The sequence below is a fragment of the Ornithodoros turicata genome, chromosome 4 (genome assembly GCF_037126465.1).
Source record: "Ornithodoros turicata isolate Travis chromosome 4, ASM3712646v1, whole genome shotgun sequence".
In the NCBI taxonomy this organism is placed as follows: domain Eukaryota; kingdom Metazoa; phylum Arthropoda; class Arachnida; order Ixodida; family Argasidae; genus Ornithodoros; species Ornithodoros turicata.
In genome coordinates, this window is record NC_088204.1 from 78,950,032 (window position 1) to 78,976,543 (window position 26,512).

General features: G+C 46.7%; 2 protein-coding genes and 2 non-coding genes across 14 annotated transcripts in view; 2 read left to right on the forward strand and 2 right to left on the reverse strand.

The window, feature by feature from the left end:
* LOC135392024 (uncharacterized) overlaps positions 1-8,354 on the reverse strand; it is a 31,130-nt gene extending 22,776 nt beyond the window's left edge. The window contains exon 1 of the mRNA XM_064622641.1: positions 8,310-8,354. The gene's annotated coding sequence lies outside the window, so the exon portion shown is untranslated. The remainder of the gene's footprint in view (positions 1-8,309) is intronic.
* LOC135392025 (uncharacterized) overlaps positions 1-26,512 on the forward strand; it is a 134,511-nt gene that overhangs the window by 83,791 nt on the left and 24,208 nt on the right. The gene's annotated exons all lie outside the window — the stretch shown is intronic.
* On the reverse strand, positions 13,239-13,310 carry Trnas-gga (transfer RNA serine (anticodon GGA)). The gene has a single exon. It is a non-coding gene; the product is annotated as a tRNA-Ser (tRNA).
* On the forward strand, positions 13,429-13,500 carry Trnas-gga (transfer RNA serine (anticodon GGA)). The gene has a single exon. It is a non-coding gene; the product is annotated as a tRNA-Ser (tRNA).

A 26,512-nucleotide genomic window follows, 5' to 3' on the forward strand; every position in this document is an offset into this window, starting at 1 on the left:
TCGTTTCCTGCATAAGAGTGATATACCACTACAAAGGTGGCATGTTACTGCATGCCCGATACTTTTTAGTCAATGTCCGATGTGGTGTTTCTGAAGAACAGGTTCGCGAATACAGTGCATCTTGCTGAAGCATGGTCTATACTAACGCATATTCCACCTTTCCAGTAGGGTTAATAAGTAAATAAAATCAATCGCCCGAAAGAACAAGAAAAAAAAAATAAAGCAATCCTTTTGATACAAAATTTTTACGTTCGAGATGTATACCTTATTTATCGCACTAGGTAGCTTTTTGGCGATACTGTAATTTGTAAAACAAAGTACGCAAAAGTTTTTATTCGTTTTTGCATGCGATAACAGTCTGTTGTGCGTAGAATATGTGAGAGAAAAAAGTGACTGTGTGGCTTCTTTGCGAGGCGACTGAGGTGGCCTCAAATTGCAAGCAGAGCGCAGTTTAGGCAGGCGCTGTTGTTCACCCAGGGACGTTTTCTTTCTTCTTTTCTTTTCTTTCCTTTCCTTTCACGACAACTGCTCCTCGGGCTCAGGGACCGTTGAACTTGTTCGTCACATACGTGTGCTTTCATATAAAAAATAATGACGCATATCGGGGAGCCCTAGGTGCCAGCCTTGCATGAACTGAGATGAAATCGCCCCCGTAAACAGCTTCCGATGTACTAATACTACCTATTCTATAAATTTGTTTTACTGGACGTAATGACATTATCAACAAATATTTCAGTTTGTGCTGTTCAGACGCATTTTTTTCTTTTTGTTATTTCGCCTCTCGGTAATGAAGAACCCATTAGAAGAACGCACATTCTAAGAAGTGGCAAGCACAGTGGTTTAGAACAACTGTGTTAGCCCTAAGAGACAAGTTAAAGGTCGCAGGACAACCCCACCCACAATCACAAATCTGAAGTCGCTGGCCAAGGACGCGCGCGGTTGCATTACAGCTCCGACCAAAAATATACAACGCGCGCTTCCATTACACTCCCCGTTGCACACTGCAAACTTCTCATATTAAATGTGGATATTATATGTTGATATTATATGTTGCGGTAAGTCGCTCGTAAATGTTTACTTCCGGCGTTCTAAAGTGGAACAAACGGCGTGTATACATGGCTTGCACGTGACGTCACACCATAGCTTTCCCAGTGCTTTTTCCCTCTTTCTTTAGGGCCGGCGCACTCCGCCTATACGCGTGCTTCTTTTCCCTCTTCCATTAGGGCCGGTGCAACCCATCTATAAGAACCACAGGATGTGTTGAATCAGATACGATTGCACCACATATAACTTTATTGCTTACCTAAAAATAAATGTCACCTTCAACAACTCCAAGCCGAAGGCAGCACGATATCAAGCAGCTTTGCACAAAGGTGATCTCATGCTTGCTCGCCACATTGTGAGTTGCTGGGCGGGGAGGCGGGAACGTGACCTCGACGCTGGGGTTGCCGCGGCAGCAGCCGTTAATTTATATGCGCGCCGTAGTGTACAGACCTGTACAAGGTTAGTCTTATTCCAACAGCATTAGTTTTGGGGCTTTTAATAATGGAACACGAGACGAGCCCAAGGCACTGCGTAATCTCTCCGGTTCGCGCAACTTATTCAAACTGGGCAAGTTCGAAAGGAGAATAAAGTCGCACGGAAATCGGTTGCTGTGAACTTGGAAATTGTGATTGTAGACGAACAAAAGCTGCTTTGCAGTATCACCACCTGTGTCCGCCACAGGATTACCGAATTCCGAAAAAGGATTCCGACATATCTGTCTTCGTATCTGCCCACTAACACGTCCCCGACCTGGGAGCGCAAAGGATAGTTATATTCGACGACAGACCACAAATGCAGAAACGAGGGGTGACACTCCGTCGTCTGGTCGCGTACTGTCATCCGAGCGCATTGCGTGAAACGCTGGAATAGCCCAAAACACCCCGCCAACTGTCACAAAAAGAAGCCAATCTGGCAACCCCGTCGACGCGAACGAGAGAGAGAGAGAGAAAAAAAGGAATTCAATATAAAAAGAGTAGAGACAGGCCGGGAATGCGCGTTGGCTATGGCTGTGCGTACAGGAAAAAAAAAAAAAAAAAGGAGAAAGAAACGGTGCCATGCTTATATGCAACATCAACACGATAATACAGATGGGCTACACGATATTTTGATTCTTTCTTTTTACTTCTATTCACTCGCACAAAAAGAATTTGAAGGAATACCATACAGTGGAAGAGGGAAATGAGAACAGAATTTTAGCATGCGCTACTACACGCTGTAGCTCTAAACTAGGGACGTGTCAAGCGAATCCTCGAATCCCAGACACAGATTCGAGATTGGCGAATCGAATCTTTCGAATCCACCAACCACGTTTGTTTACTGGTTCTTTTTGAAATTGGCGCCCCCGGAGTCCGCCAAAAGCCTCATTGGCCGACGGGTGTTTTCTTGTTTGTCTGTTTGTATTGCTCTGGATTGAAATACGTCAGGCAGGAGCAGCTACATTACGAGTTGAAAACTTGCAATGTAACAGTTACCTGGTTTTGCTTGTGATTGTTGTTTAGCTTTATGGAAATAATTCCGACTCGATAATTTACGCTTTTCTTGCAGCCCGATGAACAACACATTAAATAAACTATGTTTAAGGGTAGCCAGCTGGGTAGACATTGTGGTAAGGGGCAAAGTAATAGCTGCTAGGGTCGATTCAGGAGCTGACGTCACAGTGCTTCGTCCTGAGGATATCCCGTCGGAGTGTTTGCTGGAAAAAGGTGAGAAGGTGCAGTTAACTGGAGCTTTCGGGGCGCCCATTGAAGCTGAGTTGGGCTATGTGGGGATTGGTCTTACGGGGAATCGCGGAGAGACCAGCCAGCCGGGACGTTCATTATGCGCTATCACGGAGGAGTTAGCGTATGATGGGGGAGCGTTGATTACGCCACAAGACGAATAGCAACGGAGGCTAGGCAGGAAGCCGATGAGGTCCTGGCTATTGAAAGACAGGTTGACACAAGTGTTGGGGCTCAGGTATTGGTACAGCAAGTCCGGCTAGAGAAGGATCCGGCAGAAGGCACTGATGAATCGGATGCCTCAGTTCGAACGACGGAGCTCAGTTTTGCTAGAGAGCAGCGAGATGACTTATCACTTTTAGACGCCTGGAGGCAAGGGGAAAATCACACACACGGGATGATTATCGAACATAGCTCGTTATTCCACGAAGAAGTAAGGAATCTAAGGACCCCCCCCCCCCCCCTAAGTTTGGCCCCTGCAATTTTAGAAAACAGTTTGCACGCGAATGTAAGGACCCTTGCGCAGAGCCCCGCGTGGCAAGTGCATTCGCGTTGGGCCCTCCGCCATAACTTCACGCCAATGCCTCCCGTGACATCGAGTCATCCTTCGCCCTCGCTTCGTTTCTCCTCGCTGACCATGCGGAGTCCGCCAGCCACGTGCGACCCTGCACTCCACAGAGGTTTTGGTTGCACGGCTTCGCTGGACGCTCGCTTGTCTTGCCATAGCGATGACTTCAAGGCGTGAATAGTACTCCGCACAGTTTAAGCGGAAAGTTATCTTGTGCGCCCAATCGAGCAGTAACCACTACGCTGCAGAAGAATACGGTGTTGGCAGGGCATGCGTGATACGATGGCAGCGGCAGCGGGACAAGATTTTCGGCTGTGCCCCCACGAGGAAGAAGTTCACGGGCCCCCAACGCGGGCAGCAACCGGAGCTCGAAGCTGAAGTTGCTGAGTGCGTCAGAGAAGAAACGGATTTTCGGTGACCCTACCGAAACAGGAGTCATTCCCAAAGGACGTTGTTGTCCGCTGCCAAGCGCAGGGTTGGATGACATCCGAACTTATGGTGGACTGGTTGAAGACCGTGTGGCCTGAGGAGTCCGGAAACACTTTTTCATCTCCCGTCAATGTTGGAGCTCGATTCTTTCCGGGGCCGCATTACGGAGGAAGTGAAGGAGCAGTGTCGGAAACACGACAGCGACCTCGTTGTTATACCTGGCGGGCTGACATCCGTTCTACAACCCCTCGACGTCTCCATAAACAAGCCGTTTAAGGCGAATGTCCGCGCGGAATACGAAGCGTGGATTCGGGATGGTGCGGACGCCAGCTGGCAAGATACGGAGCGCGTCTCCGGCAACCATCGCGCAGTGGGTTTCCGATGCGTGGAAACGCATTCGCCCAGAGATTGTCGAAAAGTCCTTCAAAAAGTGCTCGATAAGCAACGCCTTGGACGGCACGGAAGATGACATTTTGTGGGAGAATAACCTCGCCGGGAACTCCGACTCTGATTCCGTTGTTTCAACCGACGGCGGTGACGACCAGTGATTTCCCCAGAAATTCACTGCTGGGGGGGTGCCGAGCTTTCAAGGGGGGGTGGTGGTGTGCTTGGTGAAGGTTCCACTTACGGAATTTTTCATAGACACGGAAAGCATCGTGGCACAATGGTGACATATCTGCGCAGCTTTCCCGTTTTATTTGTACGTGTTATTACATTAAAACACAGTACAGTAGAATACAGATTCATTACGAACGGCATTTCAACATTAAGATGCATAATCACACGACCGGCAAAGAAAAAAGCCTAGCACATTGTCTCACGAAGCTCAATGAACACCTAGCAACCAACCGATGAAAACCTTAGACAAAAAAGGCAGAATACTTCGCTTGATTGAGTTGGGCGCAAATGGTTCTTGATGATCCACGTTGAGTTTGCGTGCCCGCACGCATTTTTGCTCGTATATGCGCGGAATATACGCATTGAACAGTCACTTTCAAATGATCTTGGAGAAATGCATGGTACGATCATCTGCATGACTGTGGTCCTACAGCCCATGTTTGGCCGTACAGGATGTAATTCGCTGCGCCGGACTCACTACCAGAACGTGTTGGTGGCCGAGCTGGGTGGGGTTACCTGAGAAATTTCAGGGAGGGTGTTGCCAAAATGCAGGGAGGGTGTACACCCCCCCTGAGGGGGGTGTAGGGAAATCCCTGGTGACGACACGTCTTAGCGCAATAAAGGCCAGGATTTTTCGCTTTTTTAAAGGCATTTGTACGTCCCGAAGTCATTGTACTCGAATGTAAGGACCCTCCCCTACTTTGAGCTGCCACATTTTGAAAAAAAAAAAAAAAAAGGGGTCCTTAGAATCGCGTAAATACGGGTAGTTAATACGGGAAACAGCAGAGACAGTTGGTGCTGCCTCAGTCACGCAGAGACGAGGTATTACAGTTGGCGCACGACCGACCCACTGGAGGGCATTTGTCAGGGAAGAAGACTAAGACGAGGATAAAGAGTTCTTTCTATTGGCCCACATTGGTTACCGGTGTTAAAAAGTATTGCCAGAGTTGTAGTCAATGTCAAACGTTCGCGCGATCTCGTACCACGGATCGTGTTCCTATTACCCCTCTGACTCGACCAGAGTTCCCGTTTCAGACTGTATAGGCCCTTTTGATCCTCCGTCAGCGAGGGGACACCGCTACGCGCTATGTCTCGTAGATTTGTGCACACGATGGGCGGAAGCGATGCCTTTGAAAGCTATAGCCAAAGCAACCTGCCAAGCTTTGCTTGCAATTACGTGCAAGTAATGCACGCATTAGTTTAATCGAGAATAGCTCCTGTCTTGCTGAAGTAACGCGTGCATTACTTCGTTTACAAGCTATCATTGGTCGCCGAGCGAAGAAGGCGTGAAGATACCTCACGCGCACGCAACCAATGCTAAAGCAATTAAGCATGCAGTTAGAGTAGAGTAGAGTAGAAGTAGCTGCGTTGAAGTAGAAGTAGAAGTAGCTGCGTTTTGGAGCTTGGTGACGCCCGAGTTTGGGGTCTGCTGCTCCATTTCTTTTAGTTGAGGAGTATGTTCCTCTGCTTCGCTTGTATGTCGGCTGGTGTGAGGGGGTTAGCTGGATTAGGTAGCTTGTTGATTATTACATTTATAGATCGCAGGAGGATCATCCTTTGCACTTTGGATCTATCTGCTGATTGTCAACATGCGGAGTTTCTTCTTCAGTGGACCTGTCCTAATATTTCTGCACGATTTGCGTTTCTTTGAGGAAGTCACACAGCACACCGAGTGCAATTTTTCGATCTGAGCTTGTATTCCAATTGCCCATTATCTTGGCAAAGGTGAGAGCATGCAGTTGCGTCGTTGCACTGGGCTACCGCCTCACGAGACCGCCCTTGCATTCCGGAAACGGAAGAGCACAATGCGAAGGAAAGATTTGTGGGAATGCGTAAGAGTTAAGCAATATGCAACTTAATTGCGACGAGACAATTTTCTCGGACTTGTAAGAGCTAAAGAGAAGAAAATATGTGTACGGTGAGCGCATTGCATTACGAAGCTGCTGACAGTATGGTGGCGCTCGCACGTGAAATTTCGCTGCAATTTTGAACAAACCGAGTGGCGCGAACAAAATTTGAGCAAGTGTATAACGGCCGTTGGAGCGATTGCTAGTTCTTGTCTTGTGAACACCCTCGCAGTTTTGACCAAATTTTTTGAGGACATTCCTCTAATCTCCTCGTTTGACAAATGCACAATAGTTATTCGCTATGTGCGGGCATCGTCGCGTGCATATAGAACATATGATGCAGCCGCATCCTCGCGATCTCGGGCCATCGACAGTGACCATGCATAGCTCGCATTGCCGACGTCTTTTTTTATCCCCCTGGAGAATCAGTGTTTGCCAAGTACTTCGAATGGGAGGACATCCGTCCTCTACCCCGCATGCCGTTTGGGTTACGCAATGCAGCCGCCACATTTCAGCGCGCCCGCGGGGGTTAGGGACGGGCCGAGGTAGGAACGTTAGGAAGACGGCTTTATTTGGGTAACATATACTGCAACACATGAGATGCACACCCGATCGGCTCGGCGTGCGACATCGAAGAGAGCAAACGAAGGCTCGTCAGAGCGATACAAAAGCATGTGACATAGAGGGCGCCGGTTACCGGCAGTTATCTCATCAACGAAGTTCAGCGAGAACACAAAGGGTATGCCGCGGGCCAGAGGTGGGGAAATTACTTTTATTTTGTAATGCTTTACCATTACTCATTACTTGTATAAAAAACTAATGCATTACATTACTCATTACTTTTTGGATGTTAGTAATGCATTAGTAATGCCATTACTTTAACGAAGTAATGTCATTACTTTGGCATTACATTTACGTTTCAGGGCATAAGCCTCAAAGATGCTATGCATAAATTTTTTCCTTGCTTTTTTTGCTATAGGCAATAGCCACCCGAGTATCCCCAAATCCGTGCCACTAAATCCCCGCAGAAGCGAGTCCGATAGGCAAAAACTATAGATAACATTTATTGCAGATGATGCCTTTTCTAGCATTATGGAGCCGGCGGATGAAGCCCAGTGTACAGTTCTGTCCTGGCAGGAAAACTACCTCTGACAGCACAAGAGAAACTAACACGGTACCATACCAAACAGCGAATCACCACAGCAATTGTTACGTGTTACCCTCATAGAGGCTATGTTTCTCTTTCATTGATTATCCTTTACTCCAAAATCGGTGATATCATCATGTAGACATTTGTGACACACACCGCCGACTGTTGCAGACTGCTGCAAACTCTTGCAGAATTCCCCAGGCTGCGCCTTTCTCTTTCCTTGTTGCCCTGCGCTCATTGTTAAAGGTGGGTTGAAAAAAACCTGGATGTTCCCAATCTTCACGTGGCGCAATGAACATTCGACAAAAGTAATGAGTAATGCCACCCTGCATTACTCAGTCGAAATGTAATGCATTACCATTACTCATTACTTGCTGGCAAAATGTAATTCATTACCATTACTCATTACTCAAAAGTAATGCATTACCGGTAATGCATTACTTTGTAATGCATTACTCCTCACTTCTGGCCGCGGCATACATACATGATATAGCCATTTAAGTCACTTACAAAAGATTCTCGAAACAATTCGGCAGGTGGGCTTGAAGGAAATTTTTAAAGAAATGTGAGTTTGCGCACAATAAGGTGAAATACCTAGGACACATCGTTGGATCGGGTAGTCATGCACAGGACGACGAGAATTCAGACGATGCTTGCTTTAAAGCCACCAAAGACTAAATCAGAGCTACGCAGGATGTTCGGTTTGTTTAATTACTACAGGGATTATATTCCACACTTCGCAGAAACAGGACAGGACGTGCGAGATCTCAAAGATAGTAATCATCTGCTGCACGCCGTAGCTTTTTAAATAAGAAATGGTAAAAAGGACTCGCTCTCGACGTGTTAACCGCTACTTGTAGGAAGTAATAACAACAAAGGGAGAGAGACTCACCGGCACAGACACACATCACTCAATCAAAAAACAGTGTTCGCACCTGAAGTTGCGCGTCGCCGTATCCGTCGCGAGGACAGCACCACATCCACAACCGTTCCGGAGAGATCCTTGCGGAGCACTAACTCAAGTCGCTCGTTGAAGCCGGTTGACGACGGGACAACGATAGAGCACGGAGAGGGAGCGTGACGTCGCATGACGCCCTTCACGCCCACTCTGACGGACGTCGGCTTGTTATTCCAAACAAAAAAGTGAAAGGGGGAAGTAAAAAAAGGCAGAAAAGAAAAAACAGAGCGAACGTTGGAGACACGTGTTTCCGAGAACACTTTAAGAGGGGATACGATCTCCGGCGGCCCCATGTATTCTCAATGGGCGAAACAATGCGATCTTTTGCAGCTAATACTGAACCGATTTGGACCAAAATGGCCTTGTTCGATAGATTTTCGAATTTCAAACAATTCGCATTGGACACATTTGCAATTTTTTTTTGCAGAAGTTTTTAAAAACCTTACGAAAGCTGCAAAAAATTTATAAGTTCGGTCTCTCGCTTTTGGAAGTTCGTAGCTCGTTTACTGTAGCACATATGTGAAATGTAATCAGTAGCATTTACGCGGAATTCTTTCTTGAATATTTACGATTCCATTTCATGTCTGTCCATGCCTCCAGTTGTTCGCAATACCTATACCTTCGGCAGCGACCCTGCTCCGTCTCAGAAGCGGGGTTAGGCGACGCTCGCCTTTGAAGTTCCTACTCACAGATGTAAAAACTCATTTCGACCCCGTCGGGCGGCTCCCCTTGTTCTCGGAGAGTGGCCCTCCTTTTGTCTCAAACTACAGTGTCAAATACTTCGGAAGCGTTTGAACAAGTGTATAAAGCAAAATAACAAGGAGGGAAAAAAGGGAAGCGCGGGAAAACGACGCAAAACGCGGGGCAGTCGGACATCAGCAGGACTTGTGGTCGGTTGTGTGCGTGGATCGAGGACAGCCGCCAAGAGGTGTGCCGTGTGTTGCGTGAGTGGTCACCGCTACGCGAGAGATCCCCGACAACGTGCACCAACTTCGGCGCCGGCTCAACTCCGGACCCCTTTCATCGGACTCGGGGACGCCACACCATCAGAGCTAAGGAATTTTCACCCCTTCTCTATCGAACTGGCCATAGCTTTCGCGACAGTCGTTGATTTGATTTGTAACATCTACCTCGTTCGGCTTGTAACTTGAAACCATATATATGTAAGCTCTGTCAATTGTGATCATTGTTGTGCAATAATTGTTATGTTTGTTATAAACTGGTAAACTTGTTATTGAAAAAGTTGAACGATGTGTCCGGCCTCCAGTTCCTATCGCCGTCCGTTGTCCAGGAACATCCCAGTCGACCGTCCAAACCTCAATCTTCTTTTTGCGCGCTTGGTACGGTCTCAGTGAGGAACGTGATTCCATCCAGTGAGTTGCACGAGCTCCTCAGACCCTGCCGTGCGTGTGACAAACGTAAACAGTGAACATGTGCACAACTGAAGGCATTACGCCTTTGAAAACTGAGGGCAAAAAGAACAAAATGTATTGAATCCTCGGTGTTTGACCCGACATGCGCGCAGTATAATGAATATAGTAAATGAAATGGAGCAGGGCGGAAGTTGAACCCGCTCCCAACGAATATGCGTTCTGAAGATCCTACCGTTACACCTCACTGGCAGCTGCTGGTACGTTTTCGACTGCTTCGTTTCATTGATCTGATTGCTTTGGGCGAAATTCAGGCTATGTGCTGTGTCATCCTCTGTGTTTCTTCGCCTCATCTTCTACTGTGATAATGAGTATGGTGGGCGAATACATATTTTACAAATTGCAAGATGCATTTTTTGGGTTGGTGCCTCTTCGCTCTTTTGACCCGGGCGCGCCGAGCCCCAAAGGTTGGTGTCAGTCTCTTAGCGGGACTTCCCGGGGGAGGCGGCGCCCCCCCTAGTTCATGTTCCGGGGGGGGGGGGGGCAAGGGCCCCCGCGCCCCCCGCAGTCGGCGCCTATGCCCGCAACTATATTGTTTTGGCTCAGTAACCCTATGCTTCGGAATTTTTACGTTTTGCCGTTTCTTGGCAACGCAATCCCTTGTCCGTGCAAAGGCTCGCTCCTGATTTTCTGTTTCATACTACGTTTGCCGTCGCCACTCCTGCTGCCCTTTCCGTCAGCGATTATCTCATTTCTGTTGATTTCGCAAAAACGAGAACATACGGTGAAACAGTCGTGTAAAAGTGTGCTGCGCCCAATACGAGCTGACCCCAGATGGACATTGTTCATCGTCGTTGGGGAAGGTAGCAGATCATATCCTCCAAACGCCCATTTCCACCGACGTCCCAATTCAACCAAAAGCTCATTTCCTCCAATAAAATATTCGGAGGTTCTGGGCTTTCGGTTAATCTGGGCATGCGGGTGGCAGTGACCCATATCCCCCAAATGATCTTTTCATCCAAGCGCTCGAACTGCGGTTAGGCCTCATATCCTCCAAATGCCCATTTCCACCGACGTCCCAAATCAACCAAAAGCTCATTTCATCCGAAGAAATGTTTGGAGGTTCCGGGCTCTCGGTTGATCTGGGCACAGGGGTGGCAGTGACCCATATCCCCCAAATGCTCCTTTCATCCGAGCGCCCAGAACCACCGAAAGCGGTATACTTGAAATAACACCTTCCACCGTTTGTCAGGGAGAGGAGGAAGGGTGAGCGGTTCTTGGGTGTGCGAGAATCCAATGTACTTCTTGCAACTGACTCAGAAGTGAAGTTTGCCAAGGAAAGGTATTATCGATGTCGATCGCGTTCAAGCAGTGATCCGATCCCAACAGACGTACTTTCCATATGAGTGACTGGAGTCCAGGCACTGTGTAGGTCACGATAGTGGAAAACAAATAGTAACAAAGCGCCCACGGCACAGGTCCCGAAAAAGGATACAAAAAGGACCTCCTCCTTTAGTTTTATTTAATGCTTTCTGTTAATACAGTTCAGACGTTCAGAAAACACTCTATTAACCGGCTGAAACAATCCCAAGAAAAAGCTTGCAAGCAGTACGAATGAATGAAACCAACATATCGTCTGTACTGTAAATCTCCTCAGAAGGCGCTTGAGGTTTGTGTGTTTTCCGCCGTCCCGCTATATGTTCCAGCCCCAGGACATACCATTCCCATCGTGTTATTTTTCCGTGCCTCATGACGCGGACCTCCATGAGCTTCCGAAGATAGAGATTCTCCCGTGAGCAACGTGCATACGAATAAAATTCATTTTCGAAATATCTCTCCGTTCAGATCACTTCTTGAACGCGATCTCATTTGTACACAACGAGTGTCGTGTTATTTCTACCCACCTAAGCTCAGGCTTCTTTGATACAGATTCCGTGCATCAGCTCTCATTTTTATATCAGTCATATTTATTACATCTCGCGGAGATCTAGATGCTAGACCTCTAAGTATAATTATAAAGCACAGAAACAAAAGAAGCTGTAGAAGTCAGCGGACCGCGTACATCACGTTACAGAACACTTCAGGCACCGGATGAGCAGCACCCAGGGACCCACGTGATGGCTAGAGTCACGTCACCCTCTCTGGTGAGCTGCAGAAAGCACAGCTCGAGGCAGACTTAACTGGAACGCGACTTGGACTGCCGAATCGGGAAGACCGCCACCCTAGCGGCGCTTAGGAGAAATACAGGGAAATAATGTTTCGACTGTCCTACTTTGGCAAATTCGGGTGGTCATTTTATGGCAACATGGCCTAGCACTCGGAAATTGCTAGGTCGGCTCTCGAGCTGGATCACGTGACAGTTGCCACCCGAACATGAGTGCGAGGGATCTAGCGGTTTTAGGATCAGGATCAGGCTCGCGTCATCCCTTTTGAAGCAGGGCAGAGTTCGTACACTTGGATCAAGTTAGGGGCATCGCGGTCGCCGTCTTCGGGTTCCGTCGTCTGCTAAATTACGTGAACTTCGACTTGCGGGCCAATGAGGGCACTCGTCACCGTTGCAGTGCGGATTCGACGACACTGGAAATAGTTGGGCAACCCACTGCTCGACAGTTTCGAGATCGTGCGAAAAACGTGCTAGCTGGCAAATTCTCGGCGCTCGGAAAGCGCCACGCGAACAAGCGAGATTGCTTTGCTTCGACCAAACGAACACGACTGTTCGGGATCTGGAAAAAAAGTTGCCATGAAATGATCACCCGAATTCGCCATTATGCTCCGAGGGTGTCCGGCTTGGCATGAGGTGTGATTACCCTCAACTGTGGTTATCATCGCGACGTTTGTTTCGGTTTGAGGCGATTATGTAAAGGTGCATGCTGACCGATATCACACGGATGCGACGCTGTTATCTCATTAACACAAAGGTGGACACCAAATTCAAATTCCCTCGTTCCCGCATTGAATTTGCCACTAGATTCCGTGCATCCTCATTTGTCTCATCACAAATCTGAAAATGCTCAACTGAGCGAACGCGACCACCTTCGTGTATGTAAATGAGAAAGTCAGCGCATCCGTGCGATATCAGCCAACATACAACTTCACATAATCGCCGCAAACACAAACAAACATCGCGATGATAACCGCAGCTGAGGGTAATGCTGAGTCATCAGCTCATGGCAAGGCGGACGCTGCAGCAGCAACAGTGGGACAGTCGAAACACTGTTTGCCTTTATTTCTCGTATGAGCCGCTAGGGTTGCTCTCTCCCCGACATTACCTCCGCCAGTCGAAGTGGCGTTCCAGTTAACTCTGCTTCGGGCTGTACATCGGATACCCCACACTTAGGATCCGCTCGCCTTTCCTCCTTTCCCTGTTCAAACGGGGGAAGCGTGTCCTTTCAAGTATCACGCTTTCGGTGGTTCTGGGTGTTCGGATGAAAAGAGCATTTGGGGGATATGGGTCACTGCCACCCGCGTGCCCAGATCAACCGAAAGCCCAGAAGCTCCGAATATTTACGAAATGCAAACAACTCAGGGAAAAGAGGTGCTGACGCCAGGAATCGAACCTGGGTCTTCTGATTTCCGGTCAGATATGCTAACCGCTACACCACACCAGCACGCCGTTTCCCTTCGAGCGCCTCTCAAGTACGGGGGGGGACGGACAACCAACCACGCTATTCCCATTCTCTCTTACATCTTTCTCACTCTTGAGAGGTGCTCGAAGGGAAACGGCGTGCTGGTGTGGTGTAGCGGTTAGCATATCTGACCGGAAATCAGAAGACCCAGGTTCGATTCCTGGCGTCAGCACCTCTTTTCCCTGAGTTGTTTGCATTTCGTTAATTTCTGGGCGTTTGAGGCTTACTTGTCTGTGTCGTCCCTAATTGTTGGTCTGCCTCGGCCAAATCTCCTTGTTTACTCCGAATATTTATTCGGAGGAAATGAGCTTTTGGTTGATTTGGGACGTCGGTGGAAATGGGCGTTTGGAGGATAGGAGCTGCTACCTCGAACTGCATCTCGAAATACAGGGGCGTCCTGAAGGGAAGCATGGTAACTGAATAATTAGCGAAAGGGCTTCATTTCCGCTTGCGTTGGCAACTTACACGCTATTCTGAAATTTCCTAATAGGGGTTCTGCAGGTCCTAAACATAAGTGGTCTGTTTAGATCACGACACATTAAAAAAAGATAAGTGAAGACAAACGAAATGCAGAACGTAATCGGAAGAAACGGAGCAATGAAGTATGAAGAAAAACAGGCCGCAAAGCCTCCAATCTCTGGAGCTACTCAAAAACCTTTGAATTTCTCTCCATCGTTGTAACTTGCGATTTCGGATGTCAAAGAATTATGGCGCACAGATGCACTGGTGAAGGACGACCATTACGCAAATACGCGTCGTGCCCGTGGTGTACACGAGCGGATGTGATTGTCTGCTTGGTAACAATTTCACATGCATAAAGTCAAGTATTTCCTAATGCTTTAGGGAAAGCAAGGTGGCTTCCGAAAGTGTGCTCGCGTAAGACAGAGGGGCAGAGGACACAATGCGGCACTGTCCTCCAATTTATCTTCCAGCCTCCCTGTATTCACATGACTTCATTGCCCATTCGTCGTTCCGAAAAGAAAACAAACCCCAAAGAACTTACCGACACGTCCGTGCTTCACGGAAGGATGCCCATACATGATGCACCATAATGCCGTGCACACGGATGTGAACGGTGTGACCTTATATATGACAGGCACTAGCATAGGTCATACGCACAGATTCGTCGAGATGTTCCACTAACATCAACGTCTGAGTCGTCATAGTATCCCCAAAAGCGAGTTAAATAAGCCACTTTAGTAGATAAAACCGGACGCGAGAAACCTCGTGCGCGTCCTCGCTTGACACACACACACAAATAGAGATACGATGATGAGATGGGGCTGATGCCGGCCAGCAGGCTGGGCGCTGCCCCAGTGCCACTTGTACGTGATGAGAGATGATGATGAATATGATAAGGGGTCCGGTAATCAAAGCAGGGTGGAGAGGCCTGTTGATGACAAGAAGTCCCAGAGGTGACGCAGACCTTGGCGTGTATGAGCTGAACTGGACCATGGGCCCAGCACCTTGCCTATGGTAAAGGGGCGATGATCGATCGCATGCAGTTCGTGCTGCAATATCAACTGCTGACAGCGAATCAAAATTTGAGTCAGCATAGGCTCATGAACACACCGGTTTAACATGAGCAAAAATAAGACTGACGACATGTCAACAAGTTGCAAACCATTGTTCCATCTTACAAATTTGTCGTGCACGTCTAGGTATTTTTTCATATTTTTCGAGCTGGGCTTTCGAGTGTGCAACCCCTGACACAATCAAAATCTGAGCCAGTATGCATGGGCTCATGAACACACCGCCATAACATTAGCAAAAATAAGGCTGTTCCATCTTGCACATTCGTAATGCACGTCTAGGTATTTTTGATATGAAATAGTATAATCATCAATGATGATAAGGGCTTATTCGAGGCAGAAGCATGGTCTCTGATGCAGATATGTGGGATAGTCCCGAAAAGGGCTTTTTTTTTTTATATGCCATTCATAGGTAATGACGTGAATGGAAAGCCTGGTTAGGCCTCATATCCTCCAAATGCCCATTTCCACCGACGTCCCAAATCAACCAAAAGCTCATTTCATCCGAAAAAATGTTCGGAGGTTCTGGGCTTTCGGTTGATCTGGGCACGCGGGTGGCAGTGAACCCATATCCCCCAAAAGCTCTTTTCATCCGAGCGCCCAGAACCACCGAAAGCGGGATACTTGAAAGGAAACGATTCCTCTGTTTGTCAGGGAGAGGAGGAAGGTTGAGCGGTTTTTGGGTGTGCGGGAATCCAATCCTGCAACTGAGTCAGAAGTGAAGTTTGCAAAGGAAAGGTATTATTGATGTCGATCGCGTACAAGAAATCATCCGATCCGAACAGAGACATATTTTCCATGTGAGTGACAGAGCTCCAAGCACAGTGTAGGTCATCATAGTGGAAAGCAAATATAGTAACAAACGCCCACTTCACAGGTCTCGAAGAAGGTTACAAAAAGGACCTCCTCCTTTACTTTTCTTTTATGCGTTCTGTTAATACAGTTCAGACGTTCAGAAAACACGCTATTAACCAGCTTAAACAACCCCTAGGAAAAGCTTTATATTTATATTAGTCACATATGTTACATCTCTAAGGAGAATTATTAGTAAGCAGGGGAACAAAGGAAGCTGTGCAAATCGACGGACCGCATACCTCATGCTACAGAACATTTCGAGCACCAGATGAGCAGCAGCCAGGAACCCACGTGACCCTCTCTTGCTAGTTGAAGGAAGTACAGCTCTAAGCAGAGTTAACTGGAACGCCACTTCGACCGCTGAATCAGGAAGAGAATCACCCTAGCGGCGCTTAGGAGAAATAAAGAGAAATAATGTTTCCACTGTCCTACTTATGGCGAATTGTGGTGGTCATTTAATTACAACACTGCCTGGCGCTCGGAAATTGCTAGGTCGGCTCCGGAGCTGGATCATGTGACAGTGTCCACCCGAACATGAGTGCCAGGGATCTGGCGGTTTTAGGACCAGGATCAGGCTCGCCTCGTCCCTTTTGAATCAGGGCAGAGTTCGTACACTTGGATCACGCTAGGGCCATCGCGGTCGCCCGTCTTCGGGTTCCGTCAGGGTTCCGTCGTCCGCTAAATCACGTGAACTTCGACGTGCGGTCCAATGAGAGCACTCGCCTCCGTTGCAGTGCGGATTTGACGACACCGGATATAGTTGGGCAACCCGCTGCTCCATCGTTTCGAGACCGGACGAAGAAAGTAATAGCTGGGAAATTCCGGGCGCACGGAAAGTGCCACGCGAACATGCAAGATTGCTTCACTGCTCGGGATCTGGCAAAAAAAGAAAGAAAAAAAAAAGAAAGGAAAAAGGAAAAGTTGCCACCAAATGATCACCACTCGCCATGATGCTGCGAGGGTGTCCGCCTCGGCATGAGTTGCTGACTCGGCATTACTCTCAACGGTGGTTATCATCGCGATGTTTGTTTGGGTTTGAGACGATTATGTAAAGGTGTATGCTGGCCGATATCACGCGGGTACGATGCTGTTATCTCATTGATACGCGCAAAGGTGGACAGCAACTCCAATAAATTCCACTAGACCCCGCCCAAGCAGCACAATGTACTGAAAGTCGAGTGCAATAGGGGTGGACGGGTAGGTGGAAGACCTTGAACGAACTGGTGAAACTAAAGAACATTGATAAGACACATACCGTCCACCCCTATTGCACTCGACTTTCGGTACATTGTGCTGCTTGGGCGTGCATCCTCATTTGTTTTATCACAAATCTGAAAATGCCCCACTGAGCGAACGCGACCACTTTCGCGTGTATCAATGAGATAAAGGCATCGTATCCGTGCGATATCAGCCGGCATACACCTTCACATAATCGCCGCAAACATAAATAAACATCGCGACGATAACCACAGCTAAGGGTAATGCCGAGTCAATAGCTCATGGCAAGGCTTACACCTCCACAGCAACACAGTCACAGTGGGACAGTCGGAACACTATTTGCCTTTATTTCCCGTAAGAGCCGCTAGGGTTGCTCTCTCCCCGAGTTTAGCTCCGCCAGTCGAAGTGGCGTTCCAGTTAACTCTGCCTCGAGATGTACATCGGATTCACGCATAGTTGGGAACCGCTCACCCTTCCTCCTCTCCCTGTTAAACGGTGGGCGCGTGTCCTTTCAAGTAGAGTCCCACTTTCGGTGGTTCTGGGCGCTTGGATGAAAAGATCATTTGGGGGATATGGGTCACTGCCACCCGCATGCCCAGATCAACCGAAAGCCCAGAACCTCCGAATATTTTATTGGGGGAAATGAGCTTTTGGTTGAATTGGGACGTTGGTGGAAATGGGCGTTTGGAGGATATGATCTGCTACCGGAAAGCCTTCTCTTATCACGTTGACAACCTCCTGCCGCTTGCGGGAATGGATAGAGAGAACAACTTCCTTCAGAAGACTATCCAAGTTGTGATACGTGAGAAAATGCCCAAGCCTGAAATTTTGCGTAACGTACCATAAAACACACATTTTTATATGCAAACAAAGAACACCTTTCAGGAGAATACAACACCATGTGTACGTGACGGATTGAAACAGGTTCCGGATTGTGCGCACAACACATCCTGGTATTGGCGAGCAGTGGCTATACACACACACCTGCAATGTTTGTACAATTTAGAATGGTGTCACGATCAGGCAAAGGGTCAGCAGCTCAAGATTCATCGACGTGCCCGTTATTCAATCGGTCGGCGCCGATGAGCTCATCTTCACCGCTTAGTGACAGGGACCCGACACTGTCGCTAAATTTGCTATCAGATATTACGTCGTCATGCGTGACAACTTCGCGAAAAGCGAAAAGCTCATACACCTCCGTACCTTGTGCACCTACTGTGCGATGTGCTTCGGTCGCCGGCGACCTGCCACCATAAATCATGCATGAGAGGGAGTTGAATCCAGCTGTAATTTCCGTCGCATATTGCTTCAAATTTCTCGAAAACCACTTCGTTGTCCTGGTTGAAACTTCGCGACTGTGTTTCTGTAGCACTCTTGAATAAATTTTCAGCTAAGTTTCGGAATCGCTCGATCTGTACGAGTCCGCCCCTTTAAATAGTTATACGTTTTGTTTTAACCCTGTTCCGGCTCGCCGATTATCCCTTCGGGTCCAAACCACGCTACCACGGAGGACCCTCGCAACAACATATTCAGCTTTTTTTTTTTTTTCACGCATTGTCTGGGTTGGGTAGCATTGCATCCCAAATTCTCAAGATCCTATGGTTTGCCTTTGAGGAGATAAAAAATCGCAAAGTTGCCTCATTTGTAAAATATGGTTACGTTTTCGGAACCTCACAAGCAGTGATTTTCCCAGGATTTTCTTCTGGGGAGGGGGGGGGGGGGGTGCGACATAATACGTGACGGTGTCACGTGACGTCACAACCGCAGTGGTCAAAACTTGGTCTCGTTCCTGTATATCTCATTTCACAATTACAGTTAACACACATTTAGCAACATGATCCACCGAGTGCACCGTGCTCTCGCACGATGAACACGTTAAAGCACTGTTACTTTTATTATGCTTTCCTCCATTGTGCCGGAGCGAACCGGAGACACGGAACAGAAAAAAAACGGACACGTTCTCAATAATGCTTCCGAAGAGAGAAAGAGAAGAAATAAAAATCTCGAGGAGAGAGTGAAGAAAAGGATGGCGGTGTCGTCATCGTGACGCCACTAGCGCCATCTACAGACCGCCTCTGGTGACAACAGAAAACAAGGAGAAAAGAAAGGAGGAGGAGGAGTGGGATTTATGTACCGCAGACCGCAGACAAGCGGTAACAACGGGAAACGCTTTCTCAGTAGCCGTAGTACACATGGCAACCGCTAACGAAACACAGTGGAACGACGAGAAAACACGCGACGAACAGGCCTTGGAAAAATTTTCGGATGTCTTAGAAGAAGACGTCAGACATCACATATGAGGCTTTCGTGTCACTACTGGAAACCAGGGCGGCCGAGGCAGTACCGAAAATTACCGGCAGACACAAAATAAGACTGGATAAACCATGGTTCGATACGGAGGTAAAAATCGCAATCCAGGAGAGGCAAAAGCTCAACAGAGAACGACGAACGGCGATGAAAACGAAGGAATATCCTACAGAAGAGGAGGCCCCGTACCAAGGACAGAGACAGAAAGTAAAAGAGTTGATAGCGCAAAAAAATTCGATCATTTCACATGAAGGTTGAAGCAGAGGTACTTGAAGTGGGCAAAAAAAGCTGGGGCAAAACTTTGGAGATTCATACGCGGGATTACTGGTCAAGAGAACACAGAACCGACGTACAAGACCCGCACCGAGGACGGCACCGAGTTACACGCGAAAGGTGACCTCGAAGATTCCCTCACGAACATACTACAGGAAATAGCAACAAATACTACGAGATGGAAAATCGCAAACACGGCAACAAACAGAACATACGTCAGCGGGAACGGTGGCGGAAATTGGAATAAGCCAAGTGGAAAACCATAACAGTAACGATATTAACACACACGCACACACCCAGAACATCAGCAATCGCAAAGGTAGCCCGACGATGAAACATGAAACATCAAACTGGAAGCGTACCAGGAAGCGCAGAGACGAAAAGGGCGCTGCTGATTAGTGGAGAGTGAGGAGGTAGACGCTAACGGAGCGGCTCTGTTTCTCTGCCGGGCCTGTGTCGGTGTGCGGGCGGCCGCCGGTCGCCTTGTATGCTTTGCTTGCTTGCTTGCTTGCTTGCTTGCTTGGGAAGTATCACAAAACACGGCCAGTCGCTTTACGTAAAGGGCGATAATTTACTTGGTTTCTGCAAATGTCTGAGGTGCGAAGATTTTTTTTTTTTTTTCCCAGACCCCGCGGCCAAAGCAAAGAAACAAATAAACTGAGTAACCGTGGATGGGGAAAACGACCGGAGAATCACACCCATGGTGGTCGAAGGCGACCTGGAAGACATACACAGACGCGTCCGAGGGGTCGGGTTACTCGACTCGGGTTGTTTTTCCCAGACGTCTGAGACAAACTGTGGCAGCAATAAATTTGGGGATTCCGGGCATGTTGTGGCTGGCTAAACCTATATTTGTGGTATTGTATGTTTTGTATTTTTGTCTTGTCTCGTCTGGCACCGGGGTGAGAGGTAACATATACCGTAATTTCACGTGTATAAGCCGTACCGCAGATAAGCCGCACTCGCAGATAAGCCGCGGGCAATACGAGACGACTGATTTGTGAGACAAAGGAGACCATAGAGAAGGCCATAAACCTTGTGGTCCATACTACAGGGTCGGTATAGTGTACAGCAAAGGAGGTCAGCTCTAGAGTTCTGACGTCATCTACAGACCGCCTCTGGTGGTGGTGGAACCTAGTTGCATATGCTTGTGTAGTTCAGTAAAAACTTGTTGATAGTGGAGCCTCTGTTTGTGTGTCTTCTTGTGTCGTTGTCCCTGTTTTTGACTGCTCCTTGTTCTCTGAGTTAGTCTTATTCCAACAGCATTAGTTTTGGGGCTTTTAATAATGGAACACGAGCGAGGCCAAGGCACTACGTACTCTCTCCAGTTCGCGAAACTTATTCAAGCTCGGCATGTTCGAAAGAAGAATAAAGTCGCACGGGAATTGATTCCTGTGAACTTGGAAATTCGGATTGTACACGAACAAGAACTGCGTTTCAGTATCACCGCCTGTGTCCGCCACAGGATTACCGAATTCCGAAAAAGGATTCCGACATATGTGTCTACCAATCTGCCCACTAACACGTCCCGGACCTGGGAGCGCGAACGATCATAATACGTTATTCACTCTCGACAGACGGCAACGCACTATGACGTGCCGGGACACGAATGCAGAAACGAGCGTGCTGTCGTCCGAGCGCATGTGGCGTGAAACGCTGGAATAGCCCAAAAGTAGCCAAATAGCAGGGATGGGGCAGTATTTAAATACACTGAATTAAAATACTATTTAAAATATAAATACCTGTATTTATATTTAAATACAGACTCGAAAAATGTATTTATAATTATATTGAAATACAAATTTTCGGGTATTTATTCTTTTAAATACTTCATAAATACTCCTAAATACAGTTGTATACTGACTCGTATCTTAAAGTTGCCTCGCATTTGACCTTTCGGGAAGAAGGGTGAGTTTGGGGCGCAGTTATGCCGTGTTTGCGCTAGCATGCGCATGCGACAAACCATTTTAGAGGCAGGCTTCTCACTGTTGTTGCGGGCAACGGTCGCGACCACCCAATTACCTTGTTGTACGAAGCGTCCTCGTCAAATTTAATACAAGCATTTGTTCATCGGCACCTGTGGAGAACCTATTCTCGTTTGCGAATCTGATTGTATGGCCGAACAGAAGATGCCTAAAACTTGCAGTCTTCGAGAAATTTGTAATATCAAAATCGACACAATAATCTAACAAATAAATGCTAGTGTTCGTTGCTGATTTGTTGTGATCATCGTTATTTCTGTTATTCCAGATGGCATTTTCCTCACAGTATTTATGGTAGTAGTTACGGTATTGAAATACTGTATTTATATTTTGTGTTTAAATACTCACGTTGAAAAGTATTTATGGAGAGCATTTAAATACCCCTTTCAACAAAGTATTTTGTATTTATATTTAAATACTCAAAAAAATGTATTTATGCCCATCCCTGCCAAATAGCCAAGATGCAAAACACCCCGTCAACTGTCACAAAAGGGTAGCCGGGACGATCGGACAAAGTACGGTGAAACAGACAGGACGGGCGCTGATTAATCGCAAAGATATTAGATAGTTTTAGTAGATCGTACGCAAAGGCGATAGCGTACGTAACAGATAGCGTTGGTGGTGCTGCGCACTGCGCGAAGCTCTCTTTCTGTTATGCGCAGAACCATCAACGCTATCACTTACGTACGCAAAGGCGATAGCGTACGACGTACTAAAACTCTCTAATCATCTGCTGCACGTCGTATCTTTTCTTTTTAAAATAAGAAATGGTAAAAAGACTCTGCGTGTCGACGGCTATTTGTAGGAAATAATAACCAGGGATGGGCAGTATTTAAATACATTGTATTAAAAATAATATTTAAAATATAAATACATGTATTTAAAATATGTATTTAAATATAGGCAAGAAAAATGTACTTATATTTATATTTAAATACCGTTTTAGGCGTATTTATATTTAAAATACACTTAAATACACATATCTCATCCTCCCGTATTTGTGTGCTTCTCTCGAGTTCCACATTGTTAGACTCCAGCAATGAAAGGTATCTTGGTTAGATGTTACACTAATTTAAAAGAATAATGTGCCTAGACGCCTCAAAGTATTTACGGAAGTAGTTACAGTATTTAAATACTGTCTTAATGTATTTATATTTTGTATTTAATTACTTTCATCGTAAAGTATTTATAGGCAGTATTTAAATACATGAAAACATGTAGTATTTTGTATTTATATTTAAATACCCAAAAAGTGTATTTATGCCCATCCCTGATAATAACACAGGGAGAGAGAGACTCACCGGGCACAGAACTGTTTCCACGCACGTCACTCTCTCAAAAACAGTCTTCGCCCCCGAAGTCACTCGTCGCGGAATCCGATCTCATCTTTTCATTCACTCACATCCATAGAGATAATATAGTAGAGATAGTAGTAGATAATATAGTAGTAGAGATAATATAGTAACTCACATCCCCCACACACATCCATCGCGCCACTGTAGTGCTGTACTCCTTTTCCTTGCCGGGGCGGCAAGAAAACGCATTCAAGAACTCGCATTCCAAGAACTCGCACTCCATAAGAGAACTGATGAATATTTCATGAGCCGGTAAAAGCTTAGCATTCAATTACAAAGCGTGTGGCTCTCTTACGGTCGCTTGTGCAGCTGTATTCTTTTGACTCGTTGATATGTAGGTGTTAAATCCCGTAATCGCCCCTCGATGCCCCCCTCCCACCACTTCATGTGTTATGCATTAGGTTTACTATACAGGGTGTTCAAAATTAAGCTTTCACGAGCGCTACGCTAACACAGCGATGTTAGGAAACCGGATGATAACTTTACGCTACTTGTGAAAGAAACAGGTGCTGCTAATTATGTAGCACCCGTTTCTAACTCAAGGAACAGAAAAATAGCAACAGTTTTCCTTTTGTTCGCATACTTATAAAGTGCTAGTGAAAGCTTAATTTTGAACACCATGTATGTAGGCTATTTTTGGTGCATAGCTTTTTTTTTTTTTTTTTTATGAAGTTTACTCCATTTTCTCTCCCATCGAGCTCTGTCGGTTGAGATCTCCTGCAATGATCATGGGACATCTTGTGTCTTGATTCGCAAGGTCGCTGTTTATGCAGTCATAGATTGTCTGGTTCCAGTTTGTGTCCTCCAGTTTGTCCAGTTTGTTGCCAAGTGTACCACGCACAGGTGGAATGTGTGCCTACCTATTTTTATTTCGGCCCAGAGGTGTTCTCTGCACTCGTATCGGATCTGCTAGAGCTCCCCATTTTCTTCATTGTACGTTTCTCCAATCCCTCCGCCTTTTTTTTTTTTTTTTTGCTCGCCTGTCTTTCTGTTTGTGTACCTATACATTGCCATTTATCTTGGAGGCGCGGCGTTTCTGGATTTCTGACGTGTGTTTCGTATATCTGTCATCTTCGTCCGCATTTGTTTGGAGTTCTTTCCATTTCAGCTTCATTTCACCCCTGGTGAATGCTCTTGTGGTGTAGCTGGTTTCTTGTTCTCGTTCTCTTCTGTTTCCCCTGTTCCCATACTTGTTTGTCTTTATTCCAGTTTGTTGTCACATTGATCGCGGCCGGCGGATAAGGTCATGATTGGGAGTAAAGGGTGAACAGCATGGCACGAAAAACTGGCCGAACCGAAATCGAGACCGAACTTCGTTCTGTACCGAAATGCACCCCGAATTTCGGCCCAAGACTTCTGGCCTTGGGGAACATCGCCTTTCAACCATCCAGGTCAATGCGATAATCCCTGTATTCATAGGGGCAGAGGTCGCATACACGGACGGCAACAGTCAACCCCATTTTATACGTCATCGTTGCTATGGTTCTCCTTCCGGCTGGATAGCCATTGGATGCTTCTACTTTTTCGGTTGGCGTCACTCCCCATTTCGGAGGAGAAATCTGGCCTGGTGAGGTCGGGCCGAACTTGGCCCGAAATTCTCTTCTCCGAAAAAAGTTTGGTCCCGAATTCGTTTCGGGAACCTGGGTTGGTACTTGTTGAACATCTTCCGCGTTGGAAAGTAGTTCCACGGTGTGCGTCCCATAGCCCCGTTCCAGACTGGAGGTGGAGGAAACCGTGACGGGGGAAGGTGTGAGATGGTGATTGTGGTACCTCATTCTCTTCGCATTTTTGTGAGCTCTCTTCTGTTCGTAGATTTCGGCTGTTTGTTGCGGCTTTGGGCGTCTGTGGTGTGCGTCGTCCCCTCTGTTAAACGGACGATGTTAAATAGATAGTTGACATTTGCAGTGTTATAGAGTTAGGTAGGTTATAGAGTTGTTATTGGTATTGTATTCCTTTTCCGCGCCGTCCGGTGTCTGCGATTGGGCCGATTGCATCACGTGGTTTCTCCTTCCAAGAACTCGCCGTCCATGACTTATATGATGAATATTTCAAAAGCCGGGAGACGACATAACTGGACGAAAAAAAAAGCAGAGAAACTGCGACTCCGAAACATAACAAAATAACAAGGATTACTAAGACGTTTCGTCCGTCATGCGACGGACATCATCGGTAACGGAATGAGAGATTACACAACGGGTAGCTATTTAAGGAGATGGGAGTATTGTTTGGGAAGGGGGCACCGTTTTTTGTTACAAGAGAGAACTGATGTTCTTAGGCTGGAACACGTTTATTCAAATGCATTTTTAAGAGTGTGAGCTACGCGAAATTTTTATTTTCTTTTTATTTCTACTCACTTGCACCAAGAATTTGAAGGAATAGTATACAGTGGAAGAGGGGAATGAGAACAGAATTTTAGCGTCCGCTACACAAATATTGCTTCGAATATTTCGCGGGACTTCAAATGCGCGAAAAAAAAACGGGGGGGGGGGGGTTCGCGAATGTCGCGAAAAATAGGTGCTCGCGAAAGTTACTACAGTACTTAAAAACGAAGCTCGCAGGAGCAAGAGCTCGACTATCGAGAAGGGTTGAGGATTGGGCTAGTGGGTGGCCGAAAGCCTGTACAAGAGGACTCGCTGTTGGGCACGTTGGTGACTAGACATGAGGAAAAAATAAAGCGCGAATAGACAAGACGGGACAGGCGCTCCTTGCAGACGCGCATGGCATGACCAAACGACGGGGACATCAGGCCGAACAGAGCGCCCTGTTCGGCGCGAATAACGCGAATCGGCGCGAATAACAGGGCGCGAAAATTAATACACCGGGAATAAAAATACGTCTATAGTACCTGTTTGACGAGAACGGAGGTGCAGAGCAATTGTGTCGTGCATGTGTACTAAATCTTCACTTTTAATGCTTGTCTAGCGAGACCTCATTTCCTGTGAAAAATATTCTGCAACTTAGTTTATCGCGTAAGCACAGAAAGAATTTCGCCGCAAGCTTTGTATTTGACGATCGTAGCAACGGCTTCAGCCAAAGTTTATCATTGCTTGTGATCCATATTTAGGTGTCCAGGAACACTACAGGGGATTGGTGTTGATGGACAACGTTAAGTAGTTATAGATGTAGTTGAACTACATTGCAGTAGTTTAAGTAGTAGTGTTAACTACCCCCCTAGTCGTTGAAAGTAGTTGAACTACTAGTTAAACTACTCAATCGCAAAGTAGGAACGCATTGAAACAAAAGTTTCTAAACATGTCCAGCGTTGAACACATATTGCTCTCTTGTTCCTTTCGAATGTATTGAGGAACGACGAATGTCCCTTTTTGGTTATTTGGAGAGAAATGACTGATTGTTCTCTTTTGCTCATGGGCAGAACTTGCCATATCACAACTCTTAAAGAGCAGCATAGACAACAAACGTATGCGTTTCGGAATTCTGGTGCTCAATGTTTGCTTCATTGAGGGCGTTGAATGTCAATTCAAGAGCCTGCTTTTTTTTTTTTTTTTCAGACTGTTTCTCTTAAGCGCATATAGTAATTATACGGTGCACTAAATGATGCTCGTCCAACGTCGACTTCCTTGTCCATGTCATTGAAGGGTGGTTAGAAGAAACACCTTATTGTGTTCTTTTCGTTGAGATTGTTGTTGCAGATACATTTTTAG